General features: G+C 37.0%; 1 protein-coding gene across 4 annotated transcripts in view; it reads left to right on the top strand.

The window, feature by feature from the left end:
- Nucleotides 1-18,320, top strand: part of EPC2 (enhancer of polycomb homolog 2) — a 117,175-nt gene that overhangs the window by 53,085 nt on the left and 45,770 nt on the right. Inside the window, exon 2 of one of the 4 annotated variants that reach the window (XM_047722407.1) lies at nt 1,416-1,498. The exons of the other annotated variants lie outside the window; for them this stretch is intronic. The gene's annotated coding sequence lies outside the window, so the exon portion shown is untranslated. The remainder of the gene's footprint in view (nt 1-1,415; nt 1,499-18,320) is intronic. 4 annotated transcript variants of the gene reach the window in all.

The following is an 18,320-nucleotide window of genomic DNA, read 5'->3' as shown; positions in this document are numbered from 1 at the left end:
CTAAAGAAATTCAAGAGAAAACAAATACTACAGTAAGAGGTAAGTCTGATGCATAATAGTGCATATTTTTGGCATGATACAATTAATAGAGAAAAGCAGAAAAGTGAAGATTGGTTTCCCAGCATGTTTTCCCAGTGCATGTTTCCCAGCACTGAAGTGTTTAGAACTCTCCTGCAGGGCCACACAAAGAAGACACTGTGATGTAACCCAGCACACCTGATTTTGTTAATAGGAGTTACCAGAAATAGGCTTTCAGGATATTCACCTAGCAACTAGCATCTCCATGGAAGATTCTTCAGTGACACCACACTGCCCTGAGTGATGACACCTTTAGCTTTTTTTGTGTCTCCCTATCTACCATAAAAGACTAAATTTCTGGGGCCCTAGATGGCTCAGTCGTTAAGCATCTGTCTTTGGCTCAGGTCACGATCCCAGGGTACTGGGATCTAGCCCTGCATTGGGCTCCCTGCTCTGCGGGGAGCTTGCTTCTCCCTCTGCCACTCACTCTTCTGTGTTCCCTCTTTCTCTGTGTCTCTCTCTGTCAAATAAATAAAATCTTAAAAAAAATAAAAAGACTAAATTTCCTTCCCATCTTACCCTCATAATACAACTTAATGGGCTGCCTAACTATAAGAATATTTTCTTTTTTTTTTTTTTTTTTTTTAAAGATTTTATTTATTTATTTGACAGAGAGAGATCACAAGCAGGCAGAGAGGCAGGCAGAGAGAGAGGAGGAAGCAAGCTCCCTGCCGAGCAGAGAGCCCGATGCGGGGCTCGATCCCAGAACCCTGAGATCATGACCTGAGCCGAAGGCAGCGGCCTAACCCACTGAGCCACCCAGGCGCCCCTAGAATATTTTCTTAATATGCTTTTTTCCTGACAATTTTAATAGAAGACTAAACTTTTCTTTCCACAGTTACGGGTAAAGGGCATAGTAAAATAACATTTATTGATCGCCATGCCCAGGTCCTATTAGTGTTTTACATATATTAAGTCAGTTTTGCCTTAAAGGAACCTTATAAGGCAGCTAGTGTTTTTACCCCCCTTTTAAAGAAATACTGCATAAAGAGCCCAAAGTAGTGCAGCTGGCAAGTAAAAGAGTCAGAATTTGAACCAGGCCCTCTGGCTCGAGTATGCCTGGTTAACTCTGGTACACTGTTTTTCAGCCATGGCTCATCATTCTAAGATGCAAATACTGATGCATATTAAACAAATACATATCAATTCAAATATGGTTGATGATAGAATAAACAGTGGGAGTAAAGGATTCCTTTTTTCATTTGTTTTGTGTGTGTGTGTGTGGTGGTTAAATTGCAGGACAGAAGCTAGGTTGTCTGCTGATAGAAAAGGAAATCCTGAATGTGAAAGGCAGATGCAGACACCTGTTATGACACTTCTCTGGTTTGGCCTGGCAGGGTTGATTGATGAATGGAAGAACACTGAGAATGGGGATGAAGGAGATGCCAGGAAGACAGAAAAGCTTGAAGAAAAGGGAACCGTGAGAGTATTATAAACAAGTAATAAAAGCACATTTTACAGTTTTGCTTTGGGTAGTGAGGAGCTCTGAAGACAGTCCTGCAATTTTCATGGAGGGAGGTCCAAGTTGGGAAAGGGCTATGTGGCGGTTACTGATTTTAATCTCCAACTAAACGCTATGGTGGGCAAACAGTGACATTTGCTTTAGGTGGAATGAATTAAACTTCATAGGACCTGGGTCATGCAGGCTTTTTTTTTTTTTCCCCCTGTTTAAGAAAAAAAATTGGAGTTACGTACTTCTGAACATGGTTGTTCAGAAGAGGCTAAAATGGAAAATAGAAGTAACATAAAAGATGAAAGAATAAAAACAGCCTCCATGATGATGTTACTTTTTAAGTAATCCAATATAATACTTTAGTGGTTAGAATAATATTTTCCCACATTCTTCACTAGTTAATAAAATAATTAGAGTTGTAGAAGAACCCCTTCCCCCTCACCTTCATGGAGGTTAAATAAAGCCTCCCTTTTCACCCTAAATTGGACCTTGTTAAAAAATACTTGCTTCTCATCCCTGGCTTAAGAATCTCTTTTTGGGGCACCTGGGTGACTAGTAGGTTAAGCATCCATTCTTGGTTTAGGTTCAGGTCATGGGATTAAGCCCCACATTTGGCCTCACCACTCAGCAGGGAGTCTGCTTGGGATTCTCTCCTTTGCCCTCTGCCCTACCCCAGCTCATGCTTGCATCCTCTCTGTCTGAAATAAATTTTTTTTTTCCTTTAAGATTTTATTTATTTGAGAGAGAGTGTGAGTGAGAGAGAGAGAGCATGAGCGGAGAGAGGGGCAGAGGGTGAAGGAGAAGCAGACTCCCCACTAAGCAGGGAGCCCCACACAGGGCTCAATCCTAGGACCCCAAGTTCATGACTCCAGCCAAAGGCAGATAGATGCCTAACCGACTGAGCCACCCAGGCACCCACCCCTCTCTTGAAATAAATCTTTTTTTTTTTTTTTTTTTAAAGAAGAATCTCCTTTGTTTCTCTGATAGAAACTAAGGAACAGAGTGAGGGTTTGGTAAGTTGAGGTTTACTTTCTATAATAAAAAATAAAATGTTAATTGCAGAAAAGAATAATAATCCCAGGATACCTGGCTGGCTCAGTCAGTAGAGCGTGTGACTCTTGATCTCGGGGTAAGTGACTTTGAGCCCCATGGTGGGTGTGGAGATCATTTTAAAAAAAAAAGAAGAAGAATCCCATGTTGCAGATATAAGCAACAGAGACAAAGTCTTCTTCCCTTTTTTCCAAATTTGTGTTTTATTTTGTGTGTATCTGTATATATGTGTGTGTTTGTGGCTTTGCTTTTTTACTTACTAATAAGCATTTTTCCAAATCATTATCTAGCTTCAATAATTTTCAAAGCTGTTTAATATTACAAGGAATTTGTTTTGTGTTCTTCAGTAGTCAGCAGGAACCCTTAAGGAAGCAAGCCAGTACTGAAGTTTTTTGTTTACACTTTATATTTTTTTAAGATTTTATTTATCTGAGAGAGCAGGACAAACAGAGCATGAGCAAGTGGGAGGAGACAGAGGGAGAGGGAAAGCAGACTCCCCATGGAGGATCCCAGAAAGCCCATTTTGTGACCTGAACCAAAGGCAGATGCTTAACCTCTTACCCAGCTGAGCCACCCATGCGCCCCTATTTACACTTTGATTAGCAAGGAGTTTTAGACCCAGATTATTTGTGGTTTTGTTATTAGTAAAATATTAATTTGTGTGTTTAAATATTAGGAAATTAGTAATTTCATTAGTAAAATATAATTTGCACTTCAAGGAGAAACAGGATCTTAGGCTTTACAAAGAGTAATAGTTTATTAATTTTTTCAAAAGCTATTGGTTTTTTACATAAAACTTAATTTACTTCAGATGGTGCACTGCATTCAGTTGTCATGTTTCTTCACGCTATTCCTAAGGCTTTTTGTGCTCATACCACTGACATTTTTGAGTACAGGCCGGTTATTTTGTAGAATGTTTCTCAGTTTGGGTTTACCTGTTTCCTTATGGCTCAATTCAGGTTAAAATGGGGTGTTGTTATTGTTCTTTTATTGTGATAAAAAAAAATAACAAATATTTTCTCTTAATTTTTAAGTCTGTATGGCAGTATTGTTAACTATATGCACATTGTTGTACAACAAATCTTTAGAAGCTTTTCATTTTGCCTTACTGAAAGTATACCCATTGAACAACTCCGTTACACCCTCCCCTCAACCCCTGGCAACACTGATTTTGTTTCTGTGACTTTGACTACTTTAGTTACCTCATCTAAGTGGACTTGTGTGTATTTGTCTTTGTGACTGGCTTATTTCACTTGACGTAATGTCCTTCAGGTTCATCAGTGTTGCATCATGTGACAAGATTTCATTCTTTTTTAAAACTGAGTAACATTCCATTGTATGTATGTATCACCCTTTACTTATCCATTCATCTGTTGATGGACATTTAGGTTGCTTCTGCCTCTTGGCTGTTGTAAATAATATTGCAGTGAACATGGGTCTTCCCATACCACTTTGAGATGCTGTTTTCCCTTTTTTTGGATATATACCTGGAAGAGTGATTGCTGGATCACTTAGTAGTTGTATTTTTAATTTTTGAAGACCCTCCCCCCCCATTTTACACAACAGCTGCACTGTTTTGTTATCTTACCAATAATGTATAAGGTTCCAATTTCTCCACATTCACACCAATAAGTGTGATGGGGGTGAGCAGTAGAGTGGCCATCCTAATGATGGTGAGGTGGTATCTCATAGTGGTTTTGATTTGTAATTGCCTGGTGACTAGTGATGTTGAACATCTTTTCATATGCATGATATATATATATAATATATATATATTATATATATATGCTATTTATATATCCTCAGAAAAAGGTCTCTTCAGGTCCTTTGCAATTTTTTTTTTAAGATTTTTTTTATTATTTATTTGACAGAGAGAGAGATCACAAGTAGGCAGAGAGGCAGGCAGAGAGAGAGGGGGGGAAGCAGACTCCCCACCAAGCGGAGAGCCGGATGTGGGGCTCGATCCCAGGACCCTGGGATCATGACCTGAGCCGAAGGCAGAGGATTTAACCTACTGAGCCACCCAGGCGCCCCTGCAATTTTTTTTTAATTGGGTTTTTGTTCTTGAGTTTAGGAGTTCTTGATGTATTCTGGGTTTTAACTCCTTATCAGATATATGGTTTACAAGTATTTTCTCCCATTCCATTGATTGCATTTTCACTGTTGATTGTTTCTTTTGCTGTACAGAAGTTTTTAAGTTTGATGCAGTCCCATTTGTCTATTTTTGCTTTTGTTGCCCCTGCTTTTGGTATCATCTGCAAGAAATCATAGCTAAACCTAGCATCGTGAAGGTTTTCCTATTTGTTTTTTTCTAGTAGTTTTGTAGTTAACAGGTCTTATGTTTAGGTCTTTAATTCATTTTTAGTTAATATTTGTATATAATATAAGAAAACGTTTCATCTTAATTTTTTTTTTTTTGCATATGAATTTCCAGTTTTCCCAGCACCATTTGTTGAAGAGACTATCCTTTCTCAAGGCACCCTTTTTGATCATCTGCATAGGGTTTATTTTGTGTCTCTCTGCTCCCTTTGGTCTGTATATCTATCTTTATGCTTGTGTGCTGATTAGATTATTATAGTTTTCTAATATGTTTTGAAATCTGAAGTGTATTTAAGTGAAATCTATCTCTAGTAGGGCTGGTTTTTGAAAAGAACATTTGGAGAAGTCTTCAGTAAAGAGTCTTTCTAGTAAAGGAAATTATTTGTTGCCCTCCAATTTATGTTTTATATGTTTGGAATTTTTTAGAACTATTAAAATTCCTATTTCAGAACTTTCTGATAACTGTACTGAGTTTATTTCCTAGTGCATTCAGTGCTTTGCTAATATTAAAACAAATTATTGTAAAAATACTGCTATTTAATTTCTCGTGCTTCTGACTATTTAGTGGGCTGTGGAGATACAGTCTTTTCAAAGATTTTATTTATTTATTTATTTGAGAAGGAGAACATGCACATGAGCAGGGGTCAGGGGAGGTCCAGAGGGAGAGGGACAAGCAAACTCCCTGCAGGGAGTCCAATGCGGGGCTTGATCTCAGAATCCTGAGATCATGACGTGAGCCCAAATCAGATGCTTAACCAACTGAGCCACCCAGCCATCCCATTTTGTGACCTACTTATTAATTATTATTATTATTATTTTTTAAGATTTTATTTATTATTTATTTGACAGAGAGAGATCACAAGCAGGCAGAGAGGCAGGCAGAGAGAGAGGAGGAAGCAGGCTCCCCGCTGAGCAGAGAGCCGGATGCGGGGCTCGATCCCAGGACCCTGAGATCATGACCCGAGCCAAAGGCAGCGGCTTAACCCACTGAGCCACCCAGGCGCCCCTTATTAATTATTTTTATACTATGAGATACTAATAACGTATATTTTTGCACGTAATATGAAATTGTAGAATTAGTTTGTACTGGTTAAACTCAGATACTGCCTGTACCCAGATGTCTAAGTGAGGCTTTTCCCCTCATTCTGTATTTATTGAATGATTCATTGAAAGTAAATGAGAAATATATGCAATCTGAACAGACAGTAGAGAAGAATCTCAGATAGTACATAGAGATCACTGACCCAGAATTTTTTTAAGACACAAAATTCTTTTTACAAATTAATATAATTTTATTTCTAGTAGGTAATGCATTCAGATGATTTCAGAATAAAAAAGTATATGAAAAATAGCCTTCGGTCACCCTCTCCTTATAAGAAACCACTTTTATTAGGGTATGTGTTCTTTTAGGGCTTTGTTGTGCGAATTCAGACACATAGGAATTTATATTTTTATACCCCCCTTTACACAGAAGTTAGTATACTATATGTACTTTGTGGCACTTTGCCTTTTGGGGGGTAGGAGTATGGTTTGGAAATTATTCCGTATTAGCATGTAAAATGTGTTCTCATTTCTTTTTTACTGGTGCATAATAGTCCTTTGTGTTTGGATGTGCCAGATTGTTAACCAGTTTCCTGTAAAAGGGAACTTGGATTGTTTCCAGTCCTTTGTTATTACAGATAGGGTTTAAGTGAATAACTGTGAATATACAGAATTTCATAAAGGTAAAACTCTGTGTTTCTTACAGAAATTGCCAAATTGCTGTCTATAGGAGTTGCACCATTTTGCACTTACACTAACAATGTATGATAGTGCTTAGTTCCTCACAGCCTGATGAAAAACTAGTTTTGAATTTTAAATTTTTCCAGTCTGGTAAGTGAGAGATAATGGACCTCATCATATTATTCTTTTTAAATAAAACTTTCATTTTGGAAAAATTTTAGATTTATAGAAAATTTGGAAAGATAGTGGAGTATTCCTTTATACCTCTTGTCAGGTTTCAGTTTTCTCTAATAATTACATTACACTTTACTGTGTCAAACCTAAGAAACCAATATTGGCACATCATTATTTACCAAAACCCAGACTTTAATTTCTCTTAGTATAGTTTTTAAATTGGCATTCTTATTATGAGTGAGGTTACGTCATTTTTTTTACTCATTTAGGAGCCATTAACATTTTTATCTCCTGTATTGTTACCATCCTTTGCCCAGTTACTGTTAGAAAACAAGGGAGAAAGAGTCTGATGGAAGAGAAGAGAGAAGACTAAGAAAAAACATAATTAGAGGTTGAATAAAAGAATGATTATCTTTATACACTTGTTTTTTTTTTTTTTTAACATCACTGTTACATCCTTTAGGTCCCATCTAATATTGTTAGGCTATAGTCTCTCCCTAATGATAGAAATCTCTCCCTGAAGGATTCAAAGAATCCACTTACCCATTCTCATGTTTTTGAATTTCCCATAGTTGTCATCTTTGCTATTAATTTTGGCCAGTAATACTTGTCATTTACATAAAATGTGAATTCTTCAGAGTAGAAGAGGGTAGTAGAAGAAGTAGTTAGTTGGCTAGTTAGCCAAAAGACTAAAAATAATCCTTTTTTTTCTTTGTTTGTTTAATAATCCTTATTACAGTATAAACCTGAAGGGTTTTGTTTTTTGTTTGTTTGTTTTAGTAGAGAGACTTGGATCAGTATGTGATCTTGTAGAAGTGGTCCTGGACTCTTCTGCACTTCACTTTTTTTGTAAATTGGGTAGGGAATATAAGTAAGGTCTGGCCAAGCTTTATAATTATAGGAAATCTTGGCATATGGAAGGCAAGAGTCCTGGCTAGTGGCCCCTGGGTGGCTCAGTCTGTTGGGCTTCCGACTCTTGGTTTCAGCTCAGGTCATGATCTCCAGGTCCTAATTTTGAGCCACTGCATTGGGCTCTGTGCTTAGCAGGGAGTCTGCTTCTCTTTCTCTTCTTCTCGTTCTGCTTGTTCCCCCCAATCTTGTGCACGTGCTCTCCTCTCTCTATGTAAACAAATCTTTAAAAAAAAGAGAGGAAGGGACGCCTGGGTGGCTCAGTGGGTTAAGCCTCTGCCTTTGGCTCAGGGTCCTGGGATCGAGCCCCACATCGGGCTCCCTGCTCAGTGGGGAGCCTGTTTCCTCCTTTCTCTCTGCCTCTCTGCCTACTTGTGATCTCTTTCTCTCTGTGTCAAATAAATAACTAAATAAAATCTTTAAACAGTAAAAATAATAATAAAAAAAAAAGAGTCCTAGTTATATCTGCATCTGTGATCTCTAGGTATACAATTGAGAACTGCTAGGCTTGGAGGCTGTCAGAACCTTGGAGAGCTCCAAGCAGAGGCAGAGATGCTTTAGATGATGAAGTGGTCCTCGGCTCCCTTGGAAATTTATTTGAAGCCTGAGGACCCTAAAAATTTACAAATTGGAAAAACATAGCATATTTCAAGTTAGGCATAAGTAAAGTTTATGATATTTAAGAGCAAAGATTTAGGTTTAGATTAAAGGTTTTCAAAATATTGTTCATCATTGAACTTGTTAGAAATGCAAATTAGCAAACCCTTCTCTAGATCTGTTGGGTCAAAAACTGGCGGTCAAGCTTAGTATTCTGTGTTTTAAGAAGCCATCTGGAAGATTCTGGTGAATGCAAAAGTTTGAGAAACACTGGTTTAAACGCTTTGATGATATTTATGTAAAGGAGAGACTTCTGAGCCCTTGACAGATCCCTGGACTTCCTTAGGATTAGGAAATATATATGGGATTTTAGGAAGATGTTTCATTTGAATCGCTTCCTAGTTCATAGGTCTGCCTAGTCAGAGTCCACTTTAATGTATACTAGGTCCCATTTAACTGAGATTTAGATGTACAATAGCATTGCCGATGTAAGACTTGTAAAACTATATGAGTCTGTTTAATAATAATAATAATAATAATAATAATAATACACACTTTATATATGTGCATACAACTTCCAGGGATTTATAGTTCTGAATCCTTATCTGCTAGTTGAAGTCTATCCAGACTCATTATTGATAATTTATATTTCTTAGAGTTAAACACTCTCCATGTCTATACTCTTGCTCCTCTCTCTGTCTGGGATGCCCTCACATCTACTTTATGTATGCCGTATGACATTCATATCTATTATTATTTAGAAGATATCTATTATATTGATATCTATTCTAATAGTATCTATTCCTTCATACATATATATTTGAGGTACAGTCAATATTGGTTGTTTTTTGATTCATTGGATTAATAAACATAATTTTGGAAAGTTGTACAAGAAAGGAAATGCAGAGTTGGAAGAAGAGATAACACCAGTGAGTTTGTAAGTAAATGGCATTCTTAGAAAATCCTATTGTTAACACTTTGAAAGAAGAGCCTTTACAAACAAGGTGTACTTTTTTCCTCAGTCTTATTAAATTAAAGGGATTGGATATTGGCAAATAGTTTCCAGAAGTTAAACAGTTGGGAAACTTAATGATACATGACAGTAAGGGCTTAGTTTATACAGATGACGTTTGCTGCTTCTTATATTAAAAAAAAAAAAAATTACCATTGATAATTCATAGGTAAATGTTGGAAATGTTCTTGTCTTGAAATACCTTTAAGTTAAAAACACTATTAGAGTTCTTTTTAATTTTTAACTTTGTTTTTTTTAGAAATCTTTGAATTCCTAATACGTTTGGTTCACAATAGCTTGGGGTTTTTTGTGTGTGTGTGCATTGCCTTTGCTCATTAAATGTGATTTATAAACTTAAACATGTAAGTCCAAAGTGGAACACAAACAGTCTTTTGATTTACCTATATTTTTGCTCCCTTTGAAATTCAAAGAATTTTTTTCATTACTGCTGTTAGGATTAGAAGGGCTTAATAATGTCTGGGTGGTGTAATGGAGTGAATTTTGAGCTCCATGAATCAAAACCCTGAAATCTGTGCTCAACTCACCAAGGTTCTTAACCTCTCACAGTGTTCTGATCTGTAAGATAAGGTGTTTTCAGCTTTAAATTATGAAACTTTTTTAAAAATTTATATTAACATGTGAATAACTGCTATGTCTGATCTTCAACTTACTTTTTTGTTTTGTATTGTTTTTTAATATGGCTCCAGCAGTAATGTATTAGAGAGAATGGTGACAGGGAAGAGGAGAAAGGAAGAGTTGAAAGAGGGAGAAAATTCAAAATAGATTTCACGAATAAGAAAAAACTTTCTAAAGATGAAAACTATCCAGATTTTACTTTATGACGGTGAGATGTTTACTTTATTAAAGTATCACTTGAGTAGCCATACTTAGTTATATAATTTTCCCCCACAGCTGGTGTTTTTCCACCAAAATGAAGAAAAGGAGTTATGTGATTAATTGAACAGCTGAGTTCTGGTCTGTGGACTACCCCTAGGAACTGTTAATTTTTAAGACTTTTACTTCTCTGTTTACTAGAAAAGAGTAACTACTATATAATTTGGGTAAAGGTAATTGGAGTCCGGATCTCCCAGCATTTCTCTGTTTATTCTAGTTTACGACTTGACAGGTTTCACACAGATATAAAAAAAATTAAGACTCATGAAGCACTTAATCTGGGCATCCATATTCTTCTTTTCTGTTGTTAGTACCTAGGAGATTATTGACCCTCAAAAATGCATATTCAATTCAGAGAAAAATCAGCTTATAAGGAAAGGACTCTGAAAGAATAGTAGTAAATATTGCCTCCATCCTCACTGCCTTTAATATTTATAGCCTCTTGAATTTATTTTCTTTGATTACTCTCCAGAAGATAAGCAACGTTAGGTTATGGTTCAGTGACAGTGCAAGTGAGGATTATGCCATTGCTTGGTATTCTGTGCTGGTGATGAGCACAGTGCAGTTTCTCTTGGGTCTTGGTGCACACCATTTCATTACTACATGCATTGTAGACTGCCCAGATGACCCTAGTTTGCCCATTGTTTTGAAAGATGCTCATTACTGTATGCCGGGTAGAAAGAAGAAAGGTAGAGCCCCACTGCTTGTAAATTGCTATCCTGTCCCCCTGCAAGTTTTAAAAGTGAGGATACGTATGTAGGTGACCTATGTGTAGAGCTTCCTTGGCAAACCTTTTGTATTAGTGATATTTTCTTAACAAACATAACCAAATATGGTAGGATACCATGTTCCTTTAATCCAGATGGCTTTGTTGAGCCAATATAACGTAAATTTATGTTACGTGTATTTTTATCATATTAAAAAATAAATTCAAACTTTATTTTATAACCCCCACCTCAAAAAAAAAAATCCCCTTTGGGTGCAAATTGGACATGAATAGTAACACAGATGTCTAAATTATGTAGATGAGTGCTGTGGAATGCTTTCATGTACATTTCTCTCTTCATTTATTGATTGGTAAGATTCATAAAATTTATATACAAAAAGAGCTATGGCATAGAGAATTTGTATCAGAATCTTACAAGAAAAATCAGGACAGGTAATCTAGATAAAATTATTTCTTCTGTCCTCAGTAATACAGTTTTGTTGTACAGTCTTTTATGCTACGCATGTTTCTCTAATACCAGTTAGCTCAGCAATGATTGCTCATGCCGGGAATGATGTCAGTACTACATGGAAGTTGTCCGGATTCTTTTTTAATTTTTCCTTGCCAAAGAGGACTGGGATAGTGAGAAAAGAATTTTAAAAATCTTTAATAGGGAGGCACAAAGGCTTTAGCTTCGCATTCCACATGCAAGGGCCCTTTCAACTCCATATTAAGAAAATTAAAAATGAGTGCCTCTACCTAGGCTTCATTTTTCCAAGAGAGGTACATCCCAGCCTTGCATAGCTCTTAGCGAGTCGCAGGTTGCGTTTCCTTCTGTATCCCCAGTACAGAAATCCATTACAATCTGTGTTTTCTCAACACCCACGAGCTGGCAATTCCATTTTGTTACTTTTGTACATTTTTAGTATCCCTTAGAGATAGTAGCCAGCCACTCTGAATGTTATGTATACTGTCTAATGGAACAGTTACAGTCTGTATGGTCTCTGATTAAGTTACATAGATTTTTTGGAAGCCTGTCATTTTTAGTGTATAATTTTACATATAAGGGATTTTTAAAGGAATTATGTGTTTTAACAGAAATGCCTATACTTTTCATGATGTTAATAAATCAAATTATAGTGGCCCATTCAGAATATTAGTGAATAGCTCTTGCTGACTTTCCTAAGTTCATGAAAAGGAGCAGGTGACTTCACAGCCCCAGAAAGAAGTTTCTGGCCAAATTCAAATCTCAACTTTTCAGGGCTTAGACATCCTTAAGGATGATTTCATTTTTTAGATGACAGCTTTTTTGCTGTTCACATTCCTAAGAGCATTTCAGAGAGTTTCTCCTAGTAACTTATCATTATTGATTGTTCTCTTGGTTAATGGGTGATGAACCTGAGAGATACCCAGGAGAGAAGAAACTACTCGAAAGAGTAAAATTTTGAAAACTACTTCCCTAATAAATCTTTGCTTATCTTTATGTTATGTGTATTGTATGTGTATACTCCAATGTTTCAGAAACAATACATTTTTCTTTACTAATCTAGACCTTGATAAGCAAGGTTTTTTTTGTTTTGTTTTTGTTTTTTTGAAAGGGCTGGATAGTAAGTAAATGTTTTGGGGTTTGGGTGTCACATATGTCTCTACCACATATTTTACTTCTTCCTTCTTCTCTTTAAAAATTTTTTAAAATTTTGGGATGCCTGGGTGGCTCAGTTGGTTGGACGACTGCCTTCGGCTCAGGTCATGATCCCGGAGTCCTGGGATCGAGTCCCGCATCGGGCTCCCAGCTCCATGGGGAGTCTGATTCTCCCTCTGACCTTCTCCTCGCTCATGCTCTCTCTCACTGTCTCTCTCTCAAATAAATAAATAAAATCTTTAAAAAAAATTTTTTTTTTTAAATTTCTTTATAAAAATGTAAGAATTGAGTAACCCTCTTGGGTCCCCTCCCTCTTTGGGAGCTTCATATTCCATCTAGTAAACTTTCCTATCGCTCAATAAACTTTGCTTTGCTGCCCACAACCCCTGCCCCGCCCAAAAAAAGGTGTGAATCTTTTCACACGTTCACAGCCTTACCAAAAACAAGCTGCTGGCCAGATATAAATCATGGGTCATAGTTGCCATTCCTTGATTGAGACTGCCTTAACTAAAATACTAATTAAAATCCACTGGTAACTTGCCTAAAACCACTCTACCCCTCCCCCCCCAAGGTAAAATTGATAGGAGAAGAAATCATTTGTGACATTACTGTCAGTCATTTAAGCAGCCCCCACCCCTGGGTAATTTATTATTTCTTCTTTGCTTTAAGTTAGAATTTCACATGTGTGTATTCACAGAATTAAAAAAGAAAAAAAAAGTCCCAAGTATAATCATGACTGGTTACATGGTTAAATAATGAGTTAATTTGAAAAGTTTCTTCAGATTCTGTCAAAGCATTTGTGACTTTAAGTTTTATAAATCAAAAGCACATTGGGTACAAATTGTAGTCGTAAGAAAATAACCCAGAGAAATAGAAGTAGTGACTAATAAACGGCAGGTCTTACCCTTCAAAGAAATAGAAAAAAGTACTTTTTAGTAATAGACTGTTACAGTTTTCAGTTATTCGTAGTTGAGACTTTAAAGTATTTAAAACCCATGATTTCTGTATATCCTGATTATTAAGGGCACTAAAAAGACCTACCCATAAAGTTGTACTTTAATTCCATTTTGCTAAATTATTGGATAGTCTTGATCTATCTACAGATGGAGTGGAATTGAGTAATAATAGCAGCCTACCAATATGGAACACTATTCTTTTGTACTGGGCTCTATGATATGCACAAATTATTTCATCTAGTCCTAACCAAGAATCTCATGAAATAGGTACGTTTCTTGGCCTTGCTTTACTACCACTTATCTGTTTTCCATCTCTATAATTTTGTCATTTCAAGAACATTATATAAATGGAATCTATAATACTTAACTTCACTCAGCGTAATTTCCTTGAGATTTATCCAAGTTGTTGCATGTCTCATTAGTTTGATCCTCTTTTTCGCTAATTACAATACCATGGTGTGGATGTTCCACAGTTTGTTTAACCCTTCTATTCAATGTCATTTGGGTTGTTTCCAGTTTTTGGCTATTTTAAATAAAGTTGCTTATGAATGTTTCATGTCACCATAACTTTCTATTTTATAAATAAAATTTTGTGTAAATATATCAGTTTATCTGTTCTGTTGGTAGACATTTAGTTTTTTTCTAATATTTTGCTCTTATGAAATACAGCAATGAATGGCCTTACACATGTCTTGTCCATATTTATGAGTACATCTGTGGGTTATAAACCTACAAAGTGGAATTGCTGGGTCTTAAAGAATGTGCATATGTGACTTTGCTAGGTATTGCAGAATTGCCCTCTAAACTGGTTATACTATTTTATATTTTCACTAGTAATACATGAATTCTTGTTTTTTCATATTTTTACCAACGCTTATTATTGCTAAACTCTATAATTTCTCGCAGTCTGTTGGATATGAAATGATATTTATTGATTTAAATTTACCTTTCCCCAGTTACAGTGATGTTAAGCATTTAGTACATGAATTACCTCTTCATGTCTTTGGGTCCATTTTTCTCTGGGTCATTTGCTGATTTTTTTTAGAGATTCTTTATATATTTTAGATACTTATCTTTTAAAAAGCTTTTATTATGAAGTTTCCAGCATACTCAAAAGTAGAAAAGAGTAGTACAGTGAACTGCAATGAACTCATCACTCTACATTGTAATGTTGTTCCTCTACACCATTTCTCCCCACCCCATGATTTTATATAGCTAATGCAATGTCATGTCATCTGGGAATTTTTTTTAAATGACCTTGTCTTCAAGTTTTACTTTTCTTTCTTTTTTTTTTTTTTTTAAGATTTTATGTACTTATTTGACACAGAGCACAAGCAGGGGGAGCAGCAGAGGGAGAGGGAGAGGAACCCTGGGATCATGACCTCATCTGAAGGCAGTTGCTTAACCACCTGAACCACCCAGGCACCCCTCATCTGGGAATTTCTAAACATAAGCAGCACAACATCTTTCTCCTACCACTCCTTAAAAACAGCATTTTCTTGGGATGCCTGGGTGGCCCAGTTGGTTAAGCAGCTGCCTTTGGCTCAGGTCATGATGCCAGGGTCCTGGGATCGAGTCCCATATGGTGCTCCTTGCTCTGCGGGAAGCCTGCTTCTCTCTCTGCCTTGCCTGCCACTTTGGCTCTCTGTATTCTCTCTATCTCTCTGACAAATAAATAAATAAAATCTTTTAACAACAACAACAAAAAAAAAACCCCCACAGCATTTTCTTAATATAATTGGGACTTGAGCATTTATCTCGCCTTTTTCCATGAACCGTGTCTCAAGATCTCTTAAGTAGTTGAAGAGGGGATGTTTCTCTTTGTAGAAGTATTCCAGATAATGCAAAACAAGAAGGATTGATAGCATAACACCATTTTGCAGCCCCCAAGGAATTGATGGATCAAGGCAATGATCATTGGTGGGTGACAACATCACAGAGGGAGAGACATTACAATCAGGCTGATATGTGATGGTGATACAGTACACTAAATCCTTTATAAATATGTTGAACTGTCACTTAAAGATGTGAATTTTATGGTATATGGATGATATCTTGACAAAGGTATTAAAAGAAAAAGAAAGAAACATAAACACAAAAACTCACTGGCCCAGATCTCTAATAGATGCTCCCCTTTTAAGTGGGCACAGGTCTTTTGTGAATTGATTTGAGCTCACAAAATGACAAAGCATATAAATGCAGTGAAACCGAGTGTCTAGATTTAGTGTAGAAAGGGCAAAGCACACTCACTTGTGAGAACTTTCCTGATGATGCTATTCTACTGTGTTTGGTGAAACTGAAAACTGTATCCTCTCTTCATCCTCTCCCTTAGAACCCAGACCAAAGTTCCTTACCCTCTTGCTAACCTGACTCATCACATCCTGATTCCTGGGTTCCCCTTCACTCCTGCCTCCTGTTGTAATTTAATTTCCATCACCCTAAAAGTAAACCTCATGCCCATTTACGGTCACTTCTTTTCCCACCCCCAGCCCTATCCAAACACTGATCTTTCTCTCTGTCTTTTTTGAACCTTTCACATAAATAAAATCATATGATATGGGGAAAAAAAAGAAAAACAAAAATAGACTATATTCTACTTGGTCTGCAGAGGCACCAAAATGAGCATCTCCCTCCACAGTCGGAGTCGCTTAGGGAAAAGTCTCTGGCATAGGCCCTGTGCTCATAAATATTCTGGGATGAAGCAATTCCCTGGCCTGGTATGGGCTTCCACAGCAGAACAACTTGTCCATATCACTTGCAGGTATGAGGAAGGGCCTGAGTCAGACCAGTGGCCAGCCTTTGCTTGTCACCGAGAGGCTCAAACAATGAAGAAAAATCACATTTCAGGTCTCCTCCCCACGTTGTTCCTTCTGTATTGCCATCTCCTTCCCCCACCCTGGGAAGCAGTCTCTTCACACCAAAGTCCAGGGACTGATGGGGCACCACTCACCGCCCTTAATCCCTCACTGAGCCTCCAGCTTATGTGCCCCCACTGCATGGACAACCCTATGCATGTTCTGGGAGCTGGGGTGGGAGAATCTCTAGATCCTCAAAAAAAGACGAAAGGAGTGAGAGAACCAAAAATTCTATACTTCCTGATGCAGCTTGGTTTATTCCGGAAGTGACAGTGAGGATGTTTATTGTTTTTAGGATCATCATGTATCATGGACTTAAACATATTTTTATTATGATTCAACTCATTGCATTATCTTTATTGATACTCATATTCATCTATTTTTGGCCAGTAGAAAAAACATTCAGGTTAGCTTTTTAAATCCTTTTGACATGGCTGTACCATACCAAAAGGAAAGAAAACTAAGATGTGATAGGCTCGCCTATGTATTTCCTGGCTCAGATCTGGAAGAATCCCTATCTCCAGAAAGACTGTGTTCTTTTTAGTGGGAAATCTCGGCCCTAGGAGTGTTCATTGCTACTGGGTTGGCCGGTTTGGCGGTTGTCTTTTCAAACATTTCAGTGGTCCTCACAAGGCAATAGGTATTTCAAATTTGAAACATAAAATACATTGTGAGTTTATACTAATATTTCTTTTAATTCAAGACTACAGGCCTAGTCTTACACACTTTAACTTTACACACTTTCTTTCACATCTAAGGATGTCTGCATAATTACCTTGTTTTATACCACTTTACACCACAATAGTCTCAGAATAGTAATGCCAGTGTGTGCACCAACAATATAATTATCGAAAATTGAAGATTTTTGGTTTGTTGGTTGCTTCATTTTTGCTCTTGGTCTCTTAAGAGTATTTCCCACTAGAAATATAACTTTACTGTATTTTTTTTAAGATTTTATTTATTTATTTGACAGAGAGAGATCACAAGTAGATGGAGAGGCAGGCAGAGAGAGAGAGAGGGAAGCAGGATCACTGCCGAGCCGAGAACCCGATGCGGGACTCGATCCCAGGACCCTGAGATCATGACCTGAGCCGAAGGCAGCGGCTTAACCCACTGAGCCACCCAGGCGCCCTGTATTTTAAAGATACTTGTAATAGAACCCAAACGACAGTTGGCTTTATTTGTTCCATTTAATTTTATTCTTAAGGATTTTGTTCCAAGATTTTATTTTGTTTCATACAATGTAAAATTGGTTCTAAAAGTCATATCTATAAAGCGATTTTCAAAGAAGTCTAGTTGCTACTATCCCACATCTGCTTCCCCTGTCCTAATTTGATTCTTTCCTTACTCCTGATAGTTAATGCTTTCTTAAAATGTTGTCATTTGGAATATTAATCTTTTACTCAATGACTACTAAGTAAACCCCTGGAAGGTAAAAAGGTTAAGAAACATACCCACCCACACATATATGGAAATTTGATTTATGATCAAAGAGGCATTACAAATCAGTGGATAAAGGATGAAAATATTTGATAAGTAGTGCTGGGACAATGGTTATCCATATAAAAAAATAAAAATAAGGAATAAATATGGAAAACAAAATGTTAGCATTTTGGGGGGGAAAAAGTGAGGATAACTTTATGACCTAAAGATACAGCATTCTTAAGACAAAACACAGAAAGCATAAAGGGAAATGGATAAATTGTAGTGTATTAAAATTTAAAATTTCTTTTTTTGTTTTTTGTTTATTTGAGATGGGGGGAGGGTGCAAGGGAGAAGTAGGCTCCCTGCTGAGCAGAGAGCCCAGAGACATGTGTCTCAATCCTAGGACCCTGGGATCACCACCCGAGCCAAAGGCAGATGCTCAACTCACTGAGCCACCCAGGCACCCCTAAAATTTTAGATTTCTATACAACAAAAGAATCATAAGAACAACCCACAGACTAGGAGAAT

The sequence above is a fragment of the Lutra lutra genome, chromosome 3 (genome assembly GCF_902655055.1).
Source record: "Lutra lutra chromosome 3, mLutLut1.2, whole genome shotgun sequence".
NCBI lineage: Eukaryota > Metazoa > Chordata > Mammalia > Carnivora > Mustelidae > Lutra > Lutra lutra.
Note: the sequence above shows the minus strand (reverse complement) of the source record. Positions and strands in the feature narration are given on the sequence as shown.